General features: G+C 40.9%; 1 pseudogene; it reads right to left on the bottom strand.

Moving 5' to 3' along the window:
* LOC133127414 (uncharacterized) overlaps positions 1–23,636 on the bottom strand; it is a 44,195-nt pseudogene extending 20,559 nt beyond the window's left edge.
* Between the last annotated feature and the right edge of the window lie 2,652 nt (positions 23,637–26,288).

The following is a 26,288-nucleotide window of genomic DNA, read 5'->3' as shown; positions in this document are numbered from 1 at the left end:
GGCAACATAAATAATGGCATGGTTCACAGATTTAGTCCTGCTACAGGCCAAATAAGAAGTGCTACTATGTGCCATTATGGAAAGGACTGGATAATTCATTACCATTATTCTTATGCAACCATTATACAATATATTAATTTGGCCTTTCTTATAGGGAGTACCCTCCCCCGCCCTTCCCATGACCCCCTCAATTCAAGCCCTGCATATGTCCATGCCTCACACAAAGCGTCTGGTTTTCAAATTACCCAAGTAATTTGTTCTTTCAAATTGTGGAAAAAGTAAATCTGAAAATCTGAAAAAAGGCAAGAGGCAATATTTAACTACATTTAACTAACACACCACGGTAATTAATGAAAGAAATCTGAATGTTATGAGATTTATGTTTTTCTTGTAGATTTTGCTCTTGTGTTTGGAGTTCGTCAATTTGTCCTTTCACAGTTTGAGAAGTTAATTTGTATGATTGCTGAACTTGCAAACTGTTTATCAAGAAATGTTGCATTTAACAAGTCAATGTTATGGACAAATGTTGATTGAATCTACGCCACATTGTATTGCATTCATATTCAGTGATAAGGATATTCACGGCTTATTGGATGCAAATGAACAATAATGAAAGAACATTAAAATGACAAACTGTAATAAATGGCTTTTCCATATCTCATTCTGTTTGTAGTCCTTAATTTTGTAAGGATCTGTACCAAGAGAACACAGCAGCAATAGATTTACATGAATATCTGATTCCTTGGTTATGTTTATTTGATTACTTTCCTTCCAAAACCATGCATCTTCCAGGACAGATATGTTCATAAAAATTACATGGCAAAGTTTCCATGAATATTGTTTGAGCAGTTCATGCATAATAGCCTCAGTGTCCTCTGTGAATTGACTGTCAATGTGAGGCCTTTCACAAGGGGTGAGCAAGTACTGCATTACTCGTATCCGTATCCGTATCCGTTCAACCAAATAAATTATCCGTATCCATATCTGGTGTACTCGCACTCGGAAGTGGGCATGACGTAACCCGAAGTGGTGTCGTTTAAACAGTCCCCCATACTGCATCATGATTCGCAGTGCATTGAAACCAAGATGAAACCAGAAGCACAACTACTACAGTTTTGAACTCTGTTATGCAGGTAAATCTCTATTAAATCTTTATCTGGTTAATCTTTACATTAATCAAAAAATTAAACTGTCTATATAAAATGATGGGTGTGCGTAAACAATTTTACAAGGAATTATTTTGGCCTGCCAGTTCGTTTCAGAACCACTATGGCGTTGTTGAAGTTTGATCAAAATGCCCTTATTGAAAATCAGGAATGATGAAGTTTGATTTAAATACTTTCAGAATCATGTGCAAAAATACCCTTTCCTAAATGTTACTATATATCTCTATACTATATTTCAAATGCTGTTTAGTACTACAATGATAAGCCATACTGTTTGAATAATTATTATTAATTATGTTCAAATGAATTAGTCAGTCATCTTGAGCAATTAGAACTGTGTGTCTGTTAAAACACATTGAGCTGCAAAGTACAGTCTGTTTAATGAAAGTGCAGAGAACACTTAATCAGGTGTTTACAAACCATGGCATTGGATGCGGCCTGTTTTGACTCTGTGATGCAGCCCAAGAGATGTGGGTCTTTGCAAAGAGATGTTTTGAGTTAGTGATCACCAGCTCAATTTGCCTGCATCATTATATAGGCGAAAGGTTAAGACAGCTCAGCTTTCATAGAGTGACAGAAAATATTAAGGCGGGTTAAGAGAGACAATGTGATGATTTATGACAAATGATTGGTTAGCTATAATGTATAAAGACTAGGATACTTCCTACTGTTACTTTGGAATTCTCTGATCTCTGGAAGTTCTCTGGAGCGCACAGACTCCCCAGATTAATCTGTTTTATTTTTAATTAAAGATTTATAATGAGCAACTACTGAGTCTGAATATTTTTTCAACATCATTGCTGCCAAAACAACTTCACCTACGTAAAAGGGACGAGGAGGAAAAGAGACAAAAAATATTTCCTCAACAGCGTCACACTCCCCTTTTAAACACACACCCACGTTGTCCTAAAGCACTGTACTTGTAAGCAACACATCCATCACAGTTTGCTACATAAAGAAAATAATTCAGATAAAAATCACTCAAATAACATACCACAAACACTTGTGTGACCAGTGACCACACTCCCGTCAAGATCCCTGGACCGCTAACTCTCACGGTAATCTGTGACAATCTGAGGCAATACACCTCATTCAATATACTGCGCTCACATGGATTATCGGTACGTTTCAAAATAAGTAAGGGCGGAACAAAACTGTTCCATACCTTGCTAGCAGGTGATGTCTATCCTTCGCCCACACTACTGTACAGTCAGCCTAGTCACCGGCTAGGCTACCAACCACCACCTAAGGTGATAATAAATAGGCCTACTTCACCATTTTAGGAGCTAAACATTTATTAATTACATGATCATTAAAACACTGTACTTACAAATACGATTGATTGCCAAGGGAGAAAGCTCACTCCATGCAAAGTGCCACCTTTCATTTTATCAGCGTCTTCACCATCGGCAGGCATTTCTGTTCGCGTCACACTAACCTTTCAAATTGATAGCTAACCTTTGTGGCAAACAGAAAAGTTTGAATATGTTCGCTCACGTTTGTGATCTTGAATGCACCTCTGGTCACACTATGACAAGATACTAGTTAAATTGTTACATCCTTAACCTACAACAAGTTCACACAACAGTGTCTTGACATGCACAAGATAGAAGTGAGGAAAATAGCAGCAGGCAGGATTTTTTTACTAATCTAAGGGGGAGGAACCGGGGAGGAACTGGTCTATTACGAAACAGTGTTAACTTTATGTTTATGTTTCATCACTGATGTACAGCTACTGCAGCCAGTGTAATAAATAAATAAATAAACAAAGCATGATCCAATTACTCGTACAACATTCATGATCGGAAGAAAGTCAATAATGATTATGGGGACTTGGATCACCCCTAATGGGTTCCCATGAAGGCCACACATGCATGGCCAATAGACAATCTGTATTCATTAGTAAACTGCAGCGGGTCTGCCATTGTTTTTTTCTACAGGGTATCTTTCTAAATCTTTTTTTCTTTTTGGATATTTAGAGAAGTTGGTTTTTAACTTTTTTTCTAGGCACTCCCAATTAACTTGTTTCACTGATTATGAGAGAAATTAAAACGGGATATTAGCCCCACCTGAATGCAGTTACTTTTGTCACAATGGTTTATGAAAATTACAAATCACTGTTACCGAAAGAATAATATGAAATGCGTTCTGGTGGAGTTTATATCCCATTTTTATGGAGGCCCCCCAAGGCATCCTAGGTGAAAAAAAATCTCAACCTGGAAAACTGTATTCTCAGTTTTGTAATCTGTATCTTTGGTTTTGTAATCACAGTTTGGCATCTCAACATAGAAATCTGTAATCTCATTTATACAGTATAATCCATGCACATGATTTTGTGATGGGAACTAGCCAGCATTCAATTAAATAGCTAAACAGCTGATACAGGTCGTATGTAGGCAGTTGAAGTAATGTTTTAGGTCCAAACAACAAATTATTATTGCTTAATCATTTATTGAATTCAGCAGAAGGACACACCACAGAATCTATGAAACCATTATATTTAAAGTTGTGCTGTCTTTCTTTGGTGAGTTATTAGTCCCCTCAAAAAGTATTGGAACAGCAAGGTCAAATCCTTTTTGCTATACAGAGGACAATTGAGTTTGAGGTCAAAAGATGTACATGAGATGACAGATCTAAATTTCAGCATTTATTTCTGCGTATTTTTCTATCTAGAAAACACACTCCAAAACAAACAACAAGTGAAAGAGGCTGCAGTAAAATCTTGGAAAAGCATCACAAAAGAAAAATGCAACAGTTGTGATGTCAATGGATCGCAGGTTTGATATAGTTATTGTAAGCAAAGGGTATGCTACCAAATGTGTTTAGTTTCATTTAATTAAATATTCTCTGTTCCAATACTTGTGCACAAACTCCACCCTTGGTTTATGGACCCGTTACCTTACCCGTTACCTTCTGGGAAACACAGTCTGGAGATTTCATAAGTTTTGCCCCATATTTAGGAAAACAGCTACACTGACGGTGATTTTAAAATTTAAGCAGCTCAAATAATCTCAATTGAAACAAGTGCTTCTTTAATATTGACATGGTTGACATGACTTCCTCCCCTTTCCCTGTAAAGTGCTTTGAAATCATGAGATGAAAGGTGGTGTACATAAAATCCATTATTGTTATTATTACTACTCAGAACAAAAGCTTCATAGCCGTAATTACTGAAAACACCTAAAGGTGTGTTTGATCATAACCCTTCACAAATGTGGGAAGTATGTATTTCAAACAGTCTGCTCCCTGAAGAACACTACAACAGTATATGACCTTTTACAGAATGAGCTTGCATACAATAATGTTTTGGAAGAAATAGCTGATATATGTATAATTGTTAGCAAATATGACTTACTTTGTGCAATCTATCCTATGTGTATGCATCACTGTCTTGTTATGTGTTCCTTAAACCTGTGCCCTTTTATACACACAGATTTATACTGTACTCAGCAAGTAAATAAATGCACTACATGCATAGTGTGACAGTCTTGACTGATTAATATGTTACTTATTAGGCTTAGTATTATTACTTGCATCTTCTCAAAGAATGCCAAATGAAGACATGGGATTGGTCATTTGAAAGCTCTTACATGGCCAAAACATGCGTTCCATTAATCTATTTTTGCATTTGTCACAGACTCTACCATAATTAGATAAACCATCCAACTCTGATACTCAAGCAAAAATTGAAGTAATCTCTTCTCTGTCATAATTATTTTTCAAAAGAGGACATTTCAGATACACAATTCCTGCCAAAAAACACAATGGCAGTATCATGATATACCATAATCTACATTTTTACAATCACGCTAATACAGTGATTGCTATTCTTATCATGCCCCTTCTGGAACAGGGATAGTGGTAAAAAAATAATAATAATACAAGATGAACCTGTAATTGCCAAATTTGGATGGTGTCTTTTGAGTATGACGTAAACAAAGCTGATTTTGAAGGATATGAATGTCTGTTTTGACTCACAGTTATTTGTATTAAATAAGAAAATAAATACATACCCATTAGTTGCAAATTCAGTTCTTAGATGTGACCGCTATGACATTTCCTTTTTCCTGCAAGCTGGTTTTGGCCTGTTAACCATATGTTAAAGGGTATACCTCTGAATCCAGCATCCTGCAGGTTTATTTATGTAGTCTTCATAAAACGAAGGCTATGGAGCCTGTATTGTCCCAAGACTGAATAATATCCAATAAATCTATGTCAATAACCCAGTTAGACTTCTCCACTGGGAGAGTGCCTTGGATACTGCATCAATGTGTCTATCCTCCAATCTGTGGAGGGTACATAATCCTACTTGTACCAATTGAAAGAGTTTGGTTTATTTTATGTTATCTTTTATTGTATTAATTTAATGGGCAATTAAATGGATAATGGATAAAACTCTATATTGTAATATGGATCTTCTGTGACTGCCCAGTTGTGTAAACTGTCTTAGGTTGTTTTGTAAAAAGAGATCCTTTTGCGTAACTCTCTTGCTTTGTAGATTTCATGCGTTACAATATATGTGTGCATACTGTGTCTCCGCCTCCCACTCCTTATATGTATTTCCTTTCTTTCCCTGGTTTCCCTTTCGTTCTGAGTCTGCGTTTAGTTCCTCTGTCCCGCAATCCTGACACTTCCAGTTCTTTCCAAATCTTTCTAATCATAATGATCTGTTACAATTTTGACCTTTGAAATATTGTTTGTGAAAAAAAAATCATTTTTCCTTTGGAATTTTTTGTGTTTGTATATTTTTAACCTCTAGAAGGCTCCTTGTTTTCTACAGTGCTGTGAAAAAGTATTTTCCCCCTTTTTGATTTCCTCTACTACTGCATATTTTCACACTGAATGGTTTCAGCTCTTTCTGTAATGTAATATTAGACAAAGAGAAACTAAATAAACAAAAAACAATATTGAATTTTCTTTAATTAAAAAAATTATCAATAATCATATATATACAGTGCATCCGGAAAGTATTCACAGCACTTCACTTTTCCCACATTTTGTTTTGTTACAGCAATGCTGCCACCACCATGCTTCATTGTAGGGATGGTATTGGCCAGGTGATGAGTGGTGCCTGGTTTCCTCCAAACATGACGCCTGGCATTCACACTAAAGAGTTCAATCTTTGTCTCATCAGACCAGAGAATTTTGTTTCTCATGGTCTGAGAGTCCTTCAGGTATGTTTTGGCAAACTCCAGGCGGGCTGCCATGTGCCTTTTACTAAGGAGTGGCTTCCGTCTGGCCACTCTACCATACAGGCCTGATTGGTGGATTGCTGCAGAGATGGTTGTCCTTCTGGAAGGTTCTCCTCTCTCCACAGAGGAACGCTGGAGCTCTGACAGAGTGACCATCGGGTTCTTGGTCACCTCCCTGACTAAGGCCCTTCTCCCCCGATTGCTCAGTTTAGACCGGCGGCCAGCTCTAGGAAGAGTCCTGGTGGTTCCGAACTTCTTCCATTTACGGATGATGGAGGCCACTGTGCTCATTGGGGCCTTCAAAGCAGCAGAAATTTTTCTGTACCCTTCCCCAGATTTGTGCCTCAAGACAATCCTGTCTCGGAGGTCTACAGACAATTCCTTCAACTTCATGCTTGGTTTGTGCACCAACATGCACTGTTAACTGTGGGACCTTATATAGACAGGTGTGTGCCTTTCCAAATCATGTCCAATCAACTGAATTTACCACAGGTGGACTCCAATTAAGCTGTAGAAACATCTCAAGGTTGATCAGTGGAAACAGGATGCACCTGAGCTCAATTTTGAGTTTCATGGCAAAGGCTGTGAATACTTATGTACATGTGATTTCTTAGTTTTTTATTTTAAATAAATGTGCAAAAATTTCAAAAAAACTTCTTTCATGTTGTCATTATGGGGTGTTGTGTGTAGAATTTGGAGGAAAAAAAAGAATTTATTCAATTTTGGAATAAGGCTGTAACATAACAAAATGTGGGAAAAGTGAAGCGCTGTGAATACTTTCCGGATGCACTGTATATACAGTTTCTACATTTGAATTGTTATTAATATCAGTCAGGAAAGCATTACAAAGCCATTTCTAAGGCTCTGGGACTCCACTAAACCACAGTGAGAGCCATTACCTCCAAATAGAGAACACTTGGAACAGTGGTGACTCTTCCCAGGAGTGGCCAGCCAGCTAAAATGTTTCCAAGGGTGCCGCAACTCATCCAGGAAGTCACACAAGATCCAAGAAGAAGATCCAAAGAACTGCAGGCATATCTCTAACTTCAACTAAGGTTAGTGTTCATGACCTCGCAATAAGAAAGAGACTGGGCAAAAAATGGGATTCATGGGTGAGTAGCAAGGCAGAAACTCCTGCTACCCCAGAGAAACACCAATGGTCATCTCACATTTCATTATTTAATTCAATGAAATGCTCAGAAATGCTTTTTTAATTATTAGACCTCATGATATGTAGACATACACTCAGTGACCACTATTAGGTAAACCTGTACACCAGCTTGTTAATGCAAGTATTTCATCAGCCGATCATGTGGTAGCAACTAAATTAAAACGTGCAGACATGGTCAAGAGGTCAGACCAAATGTCAGAAGAGGGAAGAAATGTGATCTAAGTGACTTGGAATGATTATTTGTGCCAGACAGGGTGGTTTGAGTATCTCTGCAGGCAGAAACACATTGTTAAAGAAAGAGGTCAGAGGAGAAGGGCCAGACTGGTCGAAGCTGACAGGAAGGTGACAGTAACGCAAATAACCACACATTACAACAGTGGTATGTAGAAGAGCACCTCTGAACACACAACATGTGAAACTTCTAAGTGGATAGCAGCAGAAGACCAATAAGTCTAAAAAATAAGTCTAATAAATGCCTAATAAAGAGTATAATAGACCTATATTATTTGAGGCAGGAAGAGCAGTCGTCTGGCAGTCAGAAGGTTACCAGTTCGATCCCACCCTGGCTGTGTCGAAGTGTCCCTGAGAACCCCCAAACGCTGCTGATGAGCTGGTTGGTGCCTTGCATGGCAGCCAATCGCTGTTGGCATGTGAGTGTATGAATGGGTGAATGAGAATGAGAAGCATTTGGATAAAGGCGCTATATAAATGCCAACCATTTACCATTTTCCATTTGTGGCCATGCATGGTGAATGATGCCCATGTGCCAAACACAAAAATGGCCTGAGGAGAGGAACTTTTGGCTGGTTACACACTGTTAGACAGGAATGCACTGGGTCTTTGGGGGAAAACCATTGTAAATGATACCTAGTTATTAGAAAACAGCTTTTGAACATCGGCAAGCCGCTGTACCATGCTCTCTTAACACTCACGCATTTCTGAAATTTCAAAGAACATTGACCAAGATGGCAGCATTAGCATGTGGGCAGTTGTTTCAGGTTTCCATATCATTGTAGCAACTTCAGAACAACATTAGGGGAATGTAACTGTATATGTTTGATGGGGAGGTGCTTAATTGTTCCATTTATGGAGCCTGACCTTGCTGAAATTAAATTAATTAGTGATGTATGAAGGTTAATTAGAACTGGGAGAAGCCCATGCTTCACAGAGCTTATTGTATTGGTCCACACTGTCATTTGTTGAGCAAATTAAAATCTCAGCTCATTATTCAGTCATTATAAGCTATTCAAGCATTCTTTTTATCAATCAGACAATATCCTAGAAATTACAGATCCCTTTCTTTGAGTGACAGATGTATATTTAATGAATGTTCATTTAGACATTTTGCACAGAATTTTTGCATTTGGTATTTAATTTCTGCTATGTAAAGAAATATTTCACTCTCACCAAAACTTTTAAGTTGACTTTACTGAATGAGAAAATGACACGTGGGGGCATAACAGCCTGGAGGCACTGGAGATACAGCAAGTCTCCCCAATTGCAGCAGGGCAAGACAGTGATGCAACCCAACGCCTACGAAAAGGAGGCCAACAAAGGCCTTGGTGGGCTGTCTGTAAGATTGTCAACATACTTCCCACATAGCAGGGATCAGGGGACCTGAAACAGGGATTGCATGAGAATACACTCCACACAGAACAGGATATTAGATACAAAAGTGCTGCAGGTAGCGCTAGCAAGCTCCACTGGCAGTGACACATTCAACTGCCACAGGTCTCGTCATAACTGGGCATGTGGGCCAGCAGTGTGTCCTGGTTCCACATTTTTCTGTGCAGAGAACAGCAGCCTGTAGTTGGTCCCACTGCCACCAGCTGAAAAGGTTGCTCTGCGATTAGTGGTTGATTTTTGCATTTAAAATAAATTGCTGAATGGTCAAATGTAATTGGATGTAAATAAAACAAAATGTTTTACCACAGAAAGGATTAAAGCTTCTGCATGGCAGGTAAGTGAGAGTCCCCCAAAAATTAGAAAACAAAAAACAGGAGTCATACCCACTGCTCCACAAAAAATCTGAATAGTGTGATATTTCTGAGCACATGTTCAACTGCCCCCACCCCCTTAAAAAAATAGAAAATAAAAATGGAAGTATAGAATTCCGAAATAACCATGCAGTCTCTCCTATGTACAGTCCCCTCAAAAAGTATTGGAACAGCAAGGTCAATTCCTTTGTTTTTGCTATACACTGAAGACAATTGAGTTTGAGGTCAAAAAATGTTCATGAGATTATAGAACCGAATTTCAGCTTGTATTTCCTGGTATTTTTATCTAGATTTGTCTAACAACTTCAAACATATCACCTTTTGTCTCAGACCACTCAATTGTTAGGTGAGAAAAAGTATTGGAACATATGACTGCTACCCAGCTGTGTCCTGTTAGATAGACTGGTTAAAGAATAAATAGTTCTGAATGTCTACTCTTGGTTTTAGTCTTGGCTTTTGCATGTGAAGACTGCATTTGTGTTAGAAAAGATAAACCAACATGAAGACCAGAGAGCTGTCTTTGAGAGAAAAGTAAGCCATTGTTAAGCTTAGAAAAGTGGGGAAATCAATAACTTAGCTTGTACAACAAATTGTATAAAATGTTCTGAAAAAGAAAGAAACTGCTGGCGTACTGAGCAACAGACATTGAACAGGTCAACCAACAGCAGTTGATGACAGAACCATTGTGAGAGTTGTGAAGAAAAACCCCAACACATCAGTCAGTGACATCACAAACAATCTCCACAGGGCACGGGTGAAGGTCAATCAAATGTTTGAAGAAGACTTAGAGACCAGCAATATAGAGGCTATACCACAAGATGCAAACCACTCATCAGAAGTAAGAATCGAAAGCCGAGATTACAATTTGCAAAGAAGTACAGAGATGAGCCACAAAAGTTCTGGAACAAAGTTTTATGGACTGATTAAACCAAGATTAATCTCAACTAAACTGATGGAAACGCCAACATGCAGAGAAAGAAGGGATATGCTCATGATCCAAAACCCCCCGAAACAAACAACAATTGAAAGAAGCTGCAGTAAAAGTCTGGAAAAGCATTACAAAAGAAGAATGCAACAGTTTGGTGATGTCAATGGGTGGAGCAGATATTTGAAGCAAGGGATATGCTACAAAATATTAAGTGTTATTTACTTTCATTTACTTAAATACTCTCTGATCCAATACATTTGCTCACCTAAAAATTGAGTGGTCTGATACCAATGGTGTGATGTTCTAAGTAGTTTTAACATATCTAAGTGTAAATACCGGGTACTAAAAGGTGAAATTCTGAATTCTGAAGGCTCATACATTTTTTAATCTCAACCACAAATATATTCAGTATAATGCAAAAACAAAGGAATTGGCCTTGTTGTTCCAATAGATTTGGAGGGGACTGCATGTGGAAATACCCTGAAATGAAAGCTAAAAGTCTGCACTTTGACCACAAAGTGACTGTTTGTTTGCTAGAGTAGAGAGCATAAACAACAAAAAATGTGTCACTGTCCAAATACTTACAGATTGCACTGTATTCTCAGCATCAAAGCTCCATCTTGCAGATGATTTTCCTTTTTAGTGTTCTGCATAGAGAATATTTCTCCCTGAAATCCAAAACTCCCATGATACAAGATTTTGCTTGTACAAAAGAAATAAGTCAGACAGACTGTATCTTCCTATTCTGCCTTCCAATCAATGGCAGGAATTTGATTTTATCCAACAAAGCTGCCATGCACCTGATACTGTGGATACTGCACTCCGGAGGGATAGCATAAGTAAATGCAATAAAGGTAGTGAAACAATTGCTGGATTTCAGAGAAATAATTAAATCGAGGGGGCATAAGACCCCAGCCCTGCAATCAAATAAGCCTCAAGGCAAGTCTCAATGGCAAGTCTTCACGGAGGTTTATCCTTGTAAGAGATGGCACTGGTGGGGCTGCTTTCACAGTCAGGAGATGACTCTTCCATTGGGTGCAGCCTATTGCTGCTTTAGGCTGTCCTGGTACATTTCTCAGGGGCACAAAGATCCTTCTTTGTAAAGCACACAGGATCAATCACTCCTTGGACCAGATGAAACTTTGTTTCCAAATCCAGAGAAACCCAGGGGATCCATGTAACCTTTGCCCTTTACTTGATAAATGGAGACAGAACTATTGTATAAACCTTACAGCCATTTCCAAGATGGAATGAGTTTGGAATGTTTTGCTAGAGCAACACTCCTGCAGTATATTTTAAGATGTTCAAGTAACATACAGCACAAGTGTCCTAGAGTAAACAGTTGAAACAGTTTTTTTTTTTTTGGCTAAAATATTTATCCATTCAAAAGGAAACAATGTGTAATATGTACTACAGCACATGCTGCTGTACTTAGAGGACACATAAAACACATTTCAGTACTGGGAATAGTATCAGTGAGGCAAGGGCCAGAGAAAGAGGAGAAATTCCATCACATCAATGGTGTGAACAGATGGTGTTGCAATTTGCAGTCACATCCCAATTAACCCTTTTGGTTGAGTCTTCAACGTCCCAAATTATTATTGTGTTCTTGTTTCTAAGATAATAAAAACTGTGATGCAATGAAACAAGATGGCGATGCCCGGTTGATAAAAAGACGAGAACAGCATTTTTGGTTTCGTGTCAGCCTCTTATTTGCAAAGCAGAGCAATAAAACAGCAGGCTCCACAAAGCCACACTAATGATTTACAACTCTGACCTAGTCTGACAATAAAAGGCACATTTTAACAATCCTTGATACCAGTTCTCTACGACTAAACTTTTTTCTTTTTCCTTAGCTTACTTTTATTCCATGTCAGCCAACATATTTCCAGTTTGTTTTGCTAATTATTCGATGCAGACATAATTATGGAACCAAATATCCCACCTGGTTATGAAGATACGACTGTTTTCTGACTAACGTTAAAGTTTATTTCATAAACCGTTCAGCCATTTTCGAGAAATCTATTTTTCTCAGGACTATACCAAAGTAAATGTCGTATTGAACTGCTTGCGTAAATGCATTGCTAGGTCCTTTTACTACCAAACTAATTTGAAACATTGCAATCTTTTTGTACGGGATTTCCTACCATTTCCAACAAGGTATAATGTATCATAGTCAGGTGACGGACAGTTTAGGTCACTGCGTTTGCATAGCAGAATGAATATTCAGACGTGCGTAAAGCATCAAGCATATAGATAAACCTGTAATTTTGCTGGCTAACGAGGATAATGGGGCTCTGGTTAACCTAATTTTTAAAGTCATTCTGACCATTCATGTGTCTGGAAAAATTTGGGGATTTGGGGATACTTCAGAACATCTGGGAACAGTTTTGGAAAATTTGGAATTTGAATGCCAGTAGATATCTTTACCAAATCTTGCATACGCATTGAGATCAAGTTTGTGCACAAATATAAAGTAGGTCTGAGTTGGTCCTTGACTAATTGAGATATTCAGTGCTAAACTATGAAGTATGTTTTGTTTAAATGCTCTGATATAAATTTGTTCGATCTCAAATTTATGAATGGTACAAGACCCTTCTTTAATTTAAGTATTAAAGCATATAAGACACTGAAAGGAGAACCAACATACATGAGCATATTATGCATCCATCTTGAGAACATCAATTTACAGTGTGGAGCCCCTATTTAACCAGGCATGCTTAGCCAATCCAATACAAAGGTTAAAGGTTAAGCAATCATTAATCAATGGACAAAAATGTATTAAACACTTTCACTTTTTTACATAACAATAGCCATTATTTTGTGTGACCTACACTACACAAACCTGAAACCAGTTTCTCGTAGTAACTATGTAGTTCTCTTTTTCTATCTGAGAGAAGAAACTAGTTTCCTACAGATTTAACTTATGGCTTAAAATGCCACAAGACTCCTGACTTACTGTGGGTATAGGAGCATTTAACTCTGGCTATTGTTTATTCACAGCATGGTTAAGTTAATAAAAAATTTCAGATTGTGACACACTGGCATGTGACACTTGGAAACACCTCCTAAACAGTTACATCAGTCACCTGACACATTGGTGGATATTTCAGTATTGATGAGTTGATTCATATGTCTATTGTCATTTTTTCCACACAATTTCCCCAAGTATATAACAGGACCCAATGCCTTCACAATGCTACCTGGTAGCCACTTAACACCTTTCCCTCCCCTGTGGTTTCCAAACCAACACTTGCTGTTTGGGCTGAACGTATCTAATACGCTCCATTCTGTCTGTTTTGCCTGCTGGGCTTCCTCCTTCTGCTGCATGACCTCTGTAAAGTTAGGTTTAATGACTGACAATCTCACGCTTTATGAATAACTCTGCTGGAGTTTTCCCCGTAGTGGACTGCGGTGTGCTTCAATAACAGAAGAGGAAATTGTGGATACAGTGCTGTGAACTCAAGTTTGCAATCTTCGCTTTCTCCAATGCTCTTTTCAAATTCTGCGCTAAGCTTTTTATAGCTCCATTAGTAGCCAGATCATAGGCAGAATGCCTGATGGTCTCTATGGTCTTCTGACCTGTGGTACTGGCCAATGAAAATAGCTATCAGTGACTACTTACTAATTATGCTTCAATTTTTATACAAAGTCTGTGGATTCACAGCCATAGTGTGTTAGGCCAACTCCAATTCTGCACATGAGCTGTGCCTAGCTGATTCCTCCCCAACTGACATGTCTGACATGTACTGACAAGTGTTTCTATGTTCAAATCAAGATTCGGCCACCGCAAGTGACTTTGAGCTAAGGCCCTCATTTTTACTATTCCCTGGTGATTGTCATGCAATTCCTTCAACATTCATAGTTTCAAGAAAAAAAAAAACACAAAGTAAGGCTTGGTCATCTGTTTAAAGTAAAGTGTTTCACTTTCTATAACACTGCATCACATTTGATCTGTTTAGTTATCTCTTGGCACTATGTAAGTGAAGTTTGGGTTACACTCAATTCGATTTTGAGCAGTAATAACATGTAATTTCACTAGACAGGTTTTTCCTTAGAAGTTAAGCATATCTGCCTTTAATTTTTTTTTCCTGCGTATGTAACACAGAATTATGCATTCGCGTGATCATTGATATAAAGATGTATGTAACCAGTAAATACACTGATCAGTCACAACAATAAAACCACCTGCTTAAACCAGTTTTTTCATGATTAAAAATGCTTTAAATTGTATAAACTTAATGTTTCATTATATGATATGTGTACATATATACATTACATTACATTACATGGCATTTAGCAGACGCTCTTATCCAGAGCGACGTACAACAAAGTGCAAATCAAACACAAGAACAAGTGCAAAGAGGACCTGAGAGGACAGTACAGTTCCGATATAAGCAGATAATCATAAGGAAAATGGCAGCAGGCAGTATTTATTTACTTGTCTAAGATGGAGGAAGCAGGGAGGAGCTGGCCTATCATGAAACCGTGTTAACTTTATGTTACGCATTTGCCACTCGATATAGGACTTGTTTTACTGTGTATATAGATACTTTTGTACCTGTTCCCTCCAGCATCTACACAAGGTCCTTTGCTGTTGTTCTGGGATTTATTAGCATTTTTTCATCTCTAGACAGAACACGTCTCCTTCCTGAGCGTTTATGCTTGCGTACTATTGCTTAACGACTTGCCAACACCATAATTTGCTAAAATGAAATCTGTGGAGTGGCTTCAACCTAAGTGTATGTAAACTTCCGACTTTAAATATATATGTTCTTAGAAAGCTTGCATGAATGCAATTCTCAGAAATGCAAGGGTGGACATTTTTCCTGAGCAATTCCAAAATTGGTCAAACTTCTCAAGACAGCATAATGATGGTGCAGACCTTATAAAGTGTACACAGACCACAAATTAGTGAACCGATCAACTAGTGCTCAACATGTATAGTGCTCCGTGAAGCGAGCAGACAAGTGCTCAATGTCCAGAAAGAAATGTGCTGACATGGGCTACCCTCATAAAAAGGTGTCAAAATAAGAAAACTACACAATTAAATGTAACATGGTCTGTGTCCATTTTTTAATTCCTCAGTGTATTTAGTATAAGACCTGAGGAAGGTATCCAGAGACACAATTAGATTAATTCATTGAATCCCTATGGCTCTTTTTAAAACACAAGACTTTGAAAAACAATGACATTGCATGACATTACAGTGGCAATGCATTGTCTTGATTCTTTTTTTTTGGCTGTTTATTCTGCTTGATAAAGTATATGCATATTGCAGTTATACACGTTTTAGAACTATGTAAAATGTGTGGCTGCACATCCAACCATCCATCCATTATCTTAACCCGCTTATCCTGAACAGGGTCGCAGGGGGGCTGGAGCCTGTCCCAGCATACATTGGGTGAAAGGCAGGAATACACCCTGGATAGGTCACCAGTCCATCGCAGGGCACACACACCATTCACTCACCCACGGGCAATTTAGACTCTCCAATCAGCCTAACCTGCATGTCTTTGGACTGTGGGAGGAAACCGGAGTACCCAGAGGAAACCCACGCAGACACGGGGAGAACATACAAACTCCACACAGAGAGGCCCCGGCTGACGGGGATTCGAACCCAGGACCTCCTTGCTGTGAGGCGGCAGTGCTACCCACTGCACCATCCGTGCCGCCGTGGCTGCACATGTCTTATTTTAAAATATTCTGTTTTTAATATTCGGATTTTAAGGCAAGTACCATTTTATGTTTGTTTGTTTTTTTCCCCAGACTCAGGTTTTTCTGTAAGGGTGTATTCTGGAAAGACTGCATAGTACTACAGAAAAGATTTGTGTTATGCCGCAGTACACTGTCTGCACCGTCTGGGATGGATGCTCCCATGTGCATCATCACAGGCACCCAAACTGTTTAGCCTATTGCTTGGCACCTCCTCTTGGGTTCACAGGCATATGTACAGTACACAGAAGCACACAGAAACCATTTAACCTTCAGTCCTGACCTTTCCTAGAATGGCATTCCAGCTGGTCCCATCCCAGGAAGGTACAGGGAGATCTGAGGTCATTAATCTTCCATCTCTTGTCTCATGACAACTGCCTGCAGAAGTCTCCAACTGAACATGTGCATTGACTTATTGATGGGGCTTGCCTGCAGGGAATTTAAGGTTTATAACACTAGTTTCTTTTACCTTGGGACTACATCTGATAGGGGCCACATATTATATTGTGACCAATGTGTAGGACACCAATTTATCCCCACAATGTGACCAGCAGGGACGTAAACTTGCATTTCAATGGATCACTATAAGCACCCTAATGGCACAGTCAAGTGGCTAATTATACAATTGAATCTCTAATTGAGTAATCTAAAAAAACAAATATAGCTGCATACAGCAACTGACCAAGAAATGGCTCTGGCTGGATTTGAAACTGGAACTGCTGGATAGCATGCTTGCATGCATGGACTGTGTGGACTTATGGTTAGGACACAGCACACAAATGTTCACATTATTTTGTAATATGGTTTAAGAGTGCTGCAGATCCCCCCCCCCATTTTTCCCTGTAATACCACCACCGCCACCTTTTGACCCAGTAAAACCAAAGTATAAGGGCAACCTTGGTTTATTATGGGAAGATGCCTATCCAATAACCGCATGAAGACTGTGACCCATTGACATTACAAAACTGTTCTTCTTTTTTGATCTCCTCTTCAGGAGGTGTTTCCCTTCAGTCTCTTCCTGAAATGCATGCTCAATTGGGTTAAGGTCTAGTGATTGACTTTCTAACAGTCTAAAACCTTCCACTTTTTCTCCCAAATGAATTCCCTTGTTGTATTGGCAGTGTGTTTTATTTTGGGTGATTGTGTTCCTGCAAGTTCCTCCCAATTAGTTTGACAGACAGAATGTTAGCCCAAGCCATGACCATCGTGCTTCACAGATGAGCTTGTATGTTTTGGATCATGAGCAGATCCCTTCTTTCTTCACACTTTGGCCTTTCTATCACTTTGATAGAGGTTAATATTGGTCTCAGCAGCCCATAAAACTTTGTTCCAGAACTTTTGTGGCTCATCTCTGTACTTTGTACTTTGTACTTTTACTTTGTAATCTTGGCTTCCAATTCTTACAGCTGATGAGTGGTTTGCATCTTGTGGTTTAGCCTTGTAGGTACTAGGCAACCTTTCTTTTACATCACTGGTCATATCAACTCCAATTCCCAGCAACCCACTCACATCGCCATGGCCATGCCCCAAGCAAACGGCAGCCAGTGGCAACAGAGTGTTACTGTACCACTTGTGCGCATGCGCGAGTTACAGTATTTAATTCAAAAACTCCACAAATTCCGCTTTGTTAAGTTACCACCAGATTCTCTGGGACCGCCTGACTCAATACCTCTTCGCGGGACACTGCAAAGAGCCTGGTGCAGAGTAAGAACTGGCATAAAGATTGTAACCGCTAACACGGATAATTTGTATTATGAGTGGTCTATTGTATTTTGATTGTTTGCTGGAGAGAATATGAGTTAGGCCAGAGAAACTGTGCAAGTGTTTTCCTGTTCCCTATCTCCTCCTTTCCTGCATGCTCTAACCATCCGTACATAACTTATAACGCACATAATCTGTATTGCAGATCTAAGGTTAGCCGTCTTAGTGTATCTTAGCTGCTCAAAACCAGCTTTGATACTCGCTTAGGTCGCGCCATGTCATATATGTTTAAACCTCACGGCGTCCATGGCTGCGCACAGACTCCATCATACACACCGACTCCATTATACATGCATGTTCACCAGGCACGCGTCCTGACGCGCATTCTAATCACACCCTACTCTTACCCAAACATGCCCTCCCTCTCCTACAACTGCAGAGTTAGCCACACCCTGTTATACCATTGTACTCGTTTTAGTTATTAATTGTTAGTTGTTTTGATTTGTATGTTGCTATAGGCACATGCCAAATGAATGGCCATTGGTTTGGATTGTTGCCTGTGTCAATTTATTAGAAATATTCTATGTAGCCAATCCGTCTAAAGAACTCTACAGGATTCAGTTTTGGAGTTTTGGATTGTCGGTAGTAATTTCATAGTTAAAACGAATTAATCGCTACCATCCATTTGAAACTCTTTTAAACTTACACTTAATTTCAAAATTTTAACTAATAATTAAAATTAAATCTAAGCTATATATACATAATGAGACTGATTTTCAAGCAATGGTAGGTAAATCCCCTACAGCCTCTATGTTGCTGCTCTCGAAGTCTTCTTCGAACAGTTGATTTAAGATACCTTCACCCCTGCCCTGTGTAGATTATTTGTGGTGTCACTGACTGAGGTTTTGGGGTTTTTCTTCATAGCTCTCATAATGTTTCTGTCATCAACTGCTGTTGTTTTCCTTGGTCCAGTGGTTTCTTTCTTTTTCAGGACATTCCAAGTTGTTGTACAAGCTATCCCCAATGCATGTGCAATGGCTCTGATTGATTTCCCATATTCGAAATGGCTTGCTTTTCTCCCAAAGGCAGCTCTCTGGTCTGCATGTTGGTCTGCATGTTGCTTTATCTTTTGTAACTGAAGACATTGACAACCAAGACCAGAACTATTTACTGTTTAGCAAATCAATCTAACAGGACAAATCTGGGCAACAAGAAACACGTGTCAGTCACATGTTCCAATACTTTTGCTCACCTATTGGGTGGTCTGATACAAAAGGTGATATGTTCAAAGTTGTTGAACAAATCTAGATAAAAACTTCTTAAACTGTGTGCAAGTTTGATACATTAATGTAGTGTCCCCTATTGCCAAAATGTCACCAAGTTTCTAGTTAGTACACACTGACCAATAGTACTCATGGACCAAATTTCAAGATGACTGGACCTTGGTAAGTCCATCAAATGTAATAAAGGGAACCGATACAGGCACTTGGAGAACATGCAAGCACAATGCAGAAAGGATTCAAACCTATTATTTTCTCAGAGGCAACTGAGCCACTGGACCATTGTGCCAGCAAGAAGTCAACATTTTTGAAGAAGCTTGGTCTAAATTGGCAGTACCCCAAACTTCTTTAGGCATTTAATCTCATTTGCATGTTATTGTCCCACCTATTAGCCAAGAGCTGCCAAAATTTGAATTTGTCCACAGAATCATGTCACGTTTCAGGTCTGTCTTGCCATGTTTTATGTTTTATCATTTGTCTTAGTCACGTATTGTCTTATCATGTATTATGTTAGTCTAGGTTCGTCATGTTGTTTAGTTTATTTCTTGTTACGATTAATTGTCTTGTCATGTCTAGTTATGTTTTCTTTACGATTATTTTTACCTTGTTATGTTGAGTGGTGGCGGCACGGATGGTGCAGTGGGTAGCACTGCCGCCTCACAGCAAGGAGGTCCTGGGTTCGAATCCCCGTCGGCCGGGGCCTCTCTGTGCGGAGTTTGCATGTTCTCCCCGTGTCTGCGTGGGTTTCCTCCGGGTACTCCGGTTTCCTCCCACAGTCCAAAGACATGCACGTTAGGCTGATTGGAGAGTCTAAATTGTCCGTAGGTATGAGTGTGTGAGTGAATGGTGTGTGTGCCCTGTGATAGACTGGCGACCTGTCCAGGGTGTATTCCTGCCTTTCGCCCAATGTATGCTGGGATAGGCTCCAGCCCCCCTGCGACCCTGATCAGGATAAGCGGGTTCAGATAATGGATGGATGGATGGATGGATGGATGTTGAGTGGTTATCGTCTTAGTTCGTTTAGTGTTATGTTTTGATTTATGTTTATTGTTGCGTAAACTGGTCGTTGTTTATACAAACACTTTTACACGTCTTTCCGCAAACCTTGCATTTCGGCTTTCTCTCTCTCCCTTTCTGTCACTCACGCCCTAATTGTTTCTATTTGTCTATTTACAAAAACTACTAATGCTAGATCAGGATTGGGTAATATTAACAGACTAATCATGTGTTCATGTTACCTTACGTTTCTTGTACATGTTGTGACGAGTGTGGTGGTTGTCTGTTGGGTGTCATATGTATATATATGGGCGCATGGTATGTAGTCACCTAGTTAGACACACACACTCTCAAGCACTTGGACACGCACACACATATACACTCATACACATGCATTCATTTCACACACACAACATGAGCTAGTCACTGTTTGTGTGGTGTGGGGTCGAGGGCATGTTTAATTGTGTAATTGACAACAGCTGCTTCTCCTTTTCAGGTGCTGGTTTGCACCTGAATTCCGGCCTATATAAGGAGGAGTTGGCTACACCATTGCGGCTACCATTTTTCACACATATGTTGTAGTTTGTCTGCACAGTCTTTTGTTAGTTTTGTGTTATTCTTTGTTTTAGTTGCCTTCCCCCCCTTTGGGAGGGTGAGATGCCTTGTTTTTGTATCTCTGTTGGACCTCACTCTCCCGAGGGGATGGTAATTATTTATTAAACACTTTTTCTTTTGGTTTCAAACAATTGTCTTGATGTCCCTATTTTCATATGTTTCCGTTGCCATTGAGGGTTGACACGAGCTGGGGCAGAGTTGTCAATGGCACACGTAACATGGGGGCTTGTCTTAAGGCATTTGCTTTACTGACGTGACGTAGCTCATGTACTTGTTTGTGCTTGCTGTAGTGCAGACCACGTAACATGGGGGCGTAAGCAGTAAGCAGTGTTTTTTTTTATTTTATTTTTTTTTACGTAATTCATGTACTTGGTTGGTAGTACATGGTATTCGTTACATCTTGTCCTGAGCGTTTTGTTTTGCTCATATACTCATGTATGCCGAAAGCAATTGTTTGGTTAACGATGTGTAAACCAAGTTTGTTGGTTTAACGTTGTGTAAATTCACGGGTTAAATGCGGTTGACGGTTTGTGTGTTAGCCCATGTTTTAGACCCTTGTTAAATGCTTTTCCAATAGGGAACGTTTACAACCAGCTAGGGCAGCTGGGCTAGGTTACCCTTCCTTCGCCTGGTAGGCACGTTAGTGACCTGGTCGGGGTGTTAGCAAGACCCTGTCAGGAGGAGACTCCTAGGCCGGTGCGTGCCAGAAAGTTATTTATGTAGAGCGAAATAGTGAGGGTTGGAAACATTTAAGTATTTTTGCGAGGATTTGAGCCGTGGATGTTTCAGTAACGTTAAACCTAGATTACGCCGTAGGAAACTTTGTATTAGAGCATTGTTTGTTTTGCATGCGGGCAGTGGTGCGTTGTGCCTGTTTCCTGGTACATTGTTGGATAATTGAGGGTGTAACCTGGTTGGGGTTAACACCGGAGGTATGTCCTCATTGCCTTTACTAAGTGATATCATTGAAGTATGGTCCTTAGATAAAGTAGGTCTCGATTGATCTATGTCGCGTTGTTGTGTAGGAACACGCGAAGGTCTTTGTACAGGGTTGGTGCAATTGCTGTCGCGCATGGAGTAATACGGAGTTACAATTTTTTTTTGAATGAGTAACTATTTTCAGGCATTACTGGGTGAAACTACGTTGCATCATTACATTCATTGTATGAAACAAGCTGTGCAGGCTGTGTTCTGTTTTCTGTTATAGCCATTTTTGGTTTGTTTAGTTGAACGTTAGTTATACTGTGCAGCGTTAGTATGCCGTTTGTATTAGAGGAGTTTGTGGCCAAACCGGATGCGGCTGCGCTAGCAGGGTGTACTAGGGAAGAGCTGACGAGAGTAGCGGCTCACTATGGAGTCAAGATTAGCTTGGTTGCAAAGAAGCAGCAACAGATTTACTCTTTGATGGAGGCTTTAAATGAGCAAAAGGTTCTGGGGCCTTTAGGTCGTGAGCTTTCAGACGAAGGGGACATCACGGGTGGAGCTGATGTTCAGCTGGCGCTCCGAAGGCTGGAGTCGGAGAGTGTAGAGAGAGAGAACGCGCAGACCGTGAACGCGCAGACCGTGAACGCGCAGACCGTGAACGCGCAGACCGTGAACGCGAGCATGAATGCGCAGACCGTGAACGCGCAGAGGCGGCAAAGGTGTGCGAGCATGAGATTCAGTTGAAGAAGATGGAGATTGAGGAGCGGGTGTCAGGGAGAGAGAGTGGGCGTGCTGGTAAGTTTGATATTACTGGGCACACGCGGCTGGTTCCTGCATTTTCAGAGAGAGATGTAGACAAGTATTTTTCTATGTTTGAAAGTACGGCTACCACCCTGAAATGGCCACGTGATCACTGGACGCTCCTTCTCCAGAGCGTGATTACTGGGAAGGCGCAGCATGTTTATGCATCACTATGTCCAGATAATCGTGATTACGATTTGGTTAAAGCTGCCATTTTGAGAGCATATGAATTGGTGCCGGAAGCATATAGACAGAGGTTCCGTACATTTAGGAAGAGTAACTATCAAACGTATGTAGAGTTTGTCCGCGAGAAGGAGTTGTTATTTGATCGTTGGTGTGCATCGGAGAAAGTTGACTCTGTGGAGAAGATGCGTAACCTAATGGTTCTTGAAGAAGTCAAAGCTTATTGTTTACCTGACAAAATAACGATGTACCTCAATGAGCAGAAAGTAACAACATGTCCAGAAGCAGCAGTTCTCGCGAATCAGTTTGTGTTGACCCACAAGAGCTCATTTAGTAAACCCAGCTATTCTGTGAGTAATGGGGAGGGCAGGTAAAAGGGGAGCGTCATTGATAAGCCCGTAATCCCTAGTAGCACTGATGGTAGTAAGGGGGTGGAGAAAGGAGGAAGGAAGGATGTTTGATGTTACTATTGTGGGAAAACAGGGCATATAAGGGAACACTGTTTTGCTCTCAATAAGGAGAAGCGTTCTAGCAAGCAAATATCTTTGATAATGACACCCAGTCCTGTAGCTGAGAGCACGCAAAGGGGGGAAGACATGGAATCATATTTGCCATTTATCAGCGAAGGGTCAGTATCGTTATCTAAGGATGGAGAGAGATTCCCTGTGACGATATTGAGGGATACGGCTGCGTCTCAGTCGTTTATCCGAAGTAATGTACTGGCGTTCGATGGTAGTTCGGAACTGGACGTGGGTGTGATTGTTAGATCATTTGGTATGCATGTTATGAAAGTTCCGTTGCATACCATCCACCTTGAGTCCGAGCTGGTGACAGGACCAGTAGTGATTGGGGTTGACGACCGCTTCCAGCCTGATGTCACCTGTGTTCCGGCAGAGTCTGTGGTGGGGGACGCCCTGTCTCGGGGGTACCCAGAGGTGTTCTCATCATGTGCAGTTACGCGGGCCATGGCTGAGAGGGCTCTGGCTGAGGAGAAGGAGGACCCAGATCTATTTGACACCATAGTATCTGTTGAGGAGGGGCCTGTGGAGTGGCTTCCACACGGTGACCATGTGCTGTCTTTGGGTGACTCTGAGTCTAACTCTCCGGGTGAGTTATCACTGGAGGCCGGAGAAGAGGGGGGAGAGCCCAAGATGGTGGTTACAAAGGAGGAGGAGCGGCCCACGGATGTGATTTCTAAGCAGGTTGATTCTCTTACTCTTCTGTCTCCCAAAGGGTTGCCAGTTGTTACCGAGCCTTTGTCAGTCATGGAGGCTCAGTGCCCGAGTCTGACAGAGAATGGTGCCTTTGTCAGTCCTGGAGGCTCAGTGCCCGAGTCTGACAGAGAATGGTGCTGTTTTGAGTGGATCAGGAAATGGCCTTTTTGCTCGTGAGGAGCTTATTATTAATCAAAAAATGTCTCTTCGAGAAAGCTGTGTCGATGGAGGAAAGTGTTGCGGTGAGGCGCTGTTACTTGCTGAGGGATGGTGTATTGTTTACGAAAATGGTCTCCTGACTGTTGCGCGTCAGCTGAGGAGGACTGGCGTGTCGTAACACAGGTCGTGGTTCCTTCTAAGTATCGTCATGATATCTTGTGCTTAGCTCATGATCACAGACTTGCAGGACACCTGGGTGTTAATAAAACATACGATAGGGTCCTACATCAGTTTTTCTGGCCAGGTTTGAAGCGGGATGTGGTGCAACACTGTAGGTCTTGCCTTGTCTGTCAGGTGGTAGGGGAACCTAATCAAGTGATTTCACCAGCACCACTTTACCCTATTCCAGCCGTAGGGGAACCGTTTGACAGGGTAATTATCGATTGTGTAGGACCACTTCCTAGAACCAAAGCAGGTAACAGTTTTCTTTTAACCATCATGTGTACTAATACATGTTTTCCAGAAGCGATACCACTGAGAAGAGTTACTGCCAAACTAGTGTCACAGGCTCTGTTGAAGTTCTTCTCGGTTTTTGGTTTACCCAGGGTAGTACAATCTGATCAGGGTACGAATTTCTCGTCTCACATTTTCTCTCAGGTACTGAAGCAGTTGGACATATCTCACAGTTTTGCTAGCCCGTACCACCCGGAATCACAGGGGGCCCTTGAGAGGTTCCATTCCACACTGAAAAATATGCTCCGTGCATTTTGCTGGGAGACGAAGGAGGAGTGGGATGAGGGGGTTCACTTGATGCTGTTTGCTGTGAGAGAAGTGGTGCAGGAGTCTTTGGGATTTAGTCCTGCGGAGCTAGTTTTTGCGCACTCTGTGAGGGGTCCGCTTAAGCTGCTGAGAGAGAAATGGGTGGGGGAGAGTAAACCGAAAATCCTCCTGGACTATGTCTGTGGGTTTAGGGAGAAGCTTAAGAGAGCATGTGAGCTAGCGAGGGATAATCTTGCTGTCGCGCAGGATAGTATGAAAGGGTGGTACGACAGGAAGGCTCGACACAGACAGTTTATTCCTGGAGAGAGAGTGTTAGTGTTATTGCCTATCTCAGGGTCTAGTCTACAGGCAAGGTTCAGTGGACTATATCTGATTAAGAAGAGGGTGGGAGACTTGGACTATCTAATTGAGACGCCGGATCGTGGGCGGAAGACTCGCTTATGTCATGTGAATATGATTAAACCGTATCATGAGAGGGGGTCTGTGGTGGACCATGGTAAAGGTGTCTCGAGTTTAACGCCACCGTCTACACCTAGTTGTGAATCTGAGACCACTGGACCATTGTCTGTTTGTGTGATAGCGCCATCTGGGGGCGAGGTTGATAACAAAGCGCTTTGCCTTACAGACGGGATGGAAGAGTTGGAGGAGGACGTCATTATTCCATCTAAAGCAGTGGTGGAGGGACGGTTGAGGAACTCTGAGTTGTTGGATAATCTTGATAACCATCTCAGGGATTTACCAGTAGACCAACAAGGAGATATTGTCTGTTTGATTAGATCTCATGGTGAACTTTTTTCTGATGTCCCGTCACGTACCACAGTGCTACATCATGATATTGATGTAGGTGACACGCCACCTATTAACAACACGCTTACCATGTGAACCTGGTTAAGCGTGCGCGGTTGCAGAAGGAGGTTGAGTATATGCTCTCCAATAACATTGCTGAGCCCAGTTTTAGTTCGTGGAGCTCACCTTGTTTATTAGTTGACAAATCGGATAAAACAGATCGGTTTTGCACTGATTTTCGACGAGTGAATAGCGTTACAAAACCAGATTGTTTTCCTTTACTGAGAATGGAGGACTGTGTCGATAGAGTGGGTGGCGCATTCTACATAACCAAGTTAGACCTGTTAAAAGGTTACTGGCAGGTGCCACTTACCGAACGGGCTAAGGTGATTTCTGCATTCATAACACCAGACCGTTTCCTTCAGTATACTGTGATGCCGTTTGGCATGCGTAACGCGCCCGCGACCTTTCAGAGGTTGGTTAATAAGGTTTTATCCGGGCTGTCTAATTGTGAGGCTTATCTCGATGACCTTGTCATCTATTCGGACTCATGGGGAGAGCATATGGATAGTCTGAGGGAGGTTTTTGATCGGCTTGGCCAGGCAAATCTGACTTTGAACTTGGCCAAGTGTGAGTTTGGAAGGGCCACAGTCACGTATCTTGGGAAGGTAGTGGGGCGG

This window comes from Conger conger, chromosome 1, assembly GCF_963514075.1.
Source record: "Conger conger chromosome 1, fConCon1.1, whole genome shotgun sequence".
NCBI lineage: Eukaryota > Metazoa > Chordata > Actinopteri > Anguilliformes > Congridae > Conger > Conger conger.
The sequence above is the reverse complement of the archived record's forward strand: the minus strand, read 5'-3'. Positions and strand labels throughout refer to the sequence as shown.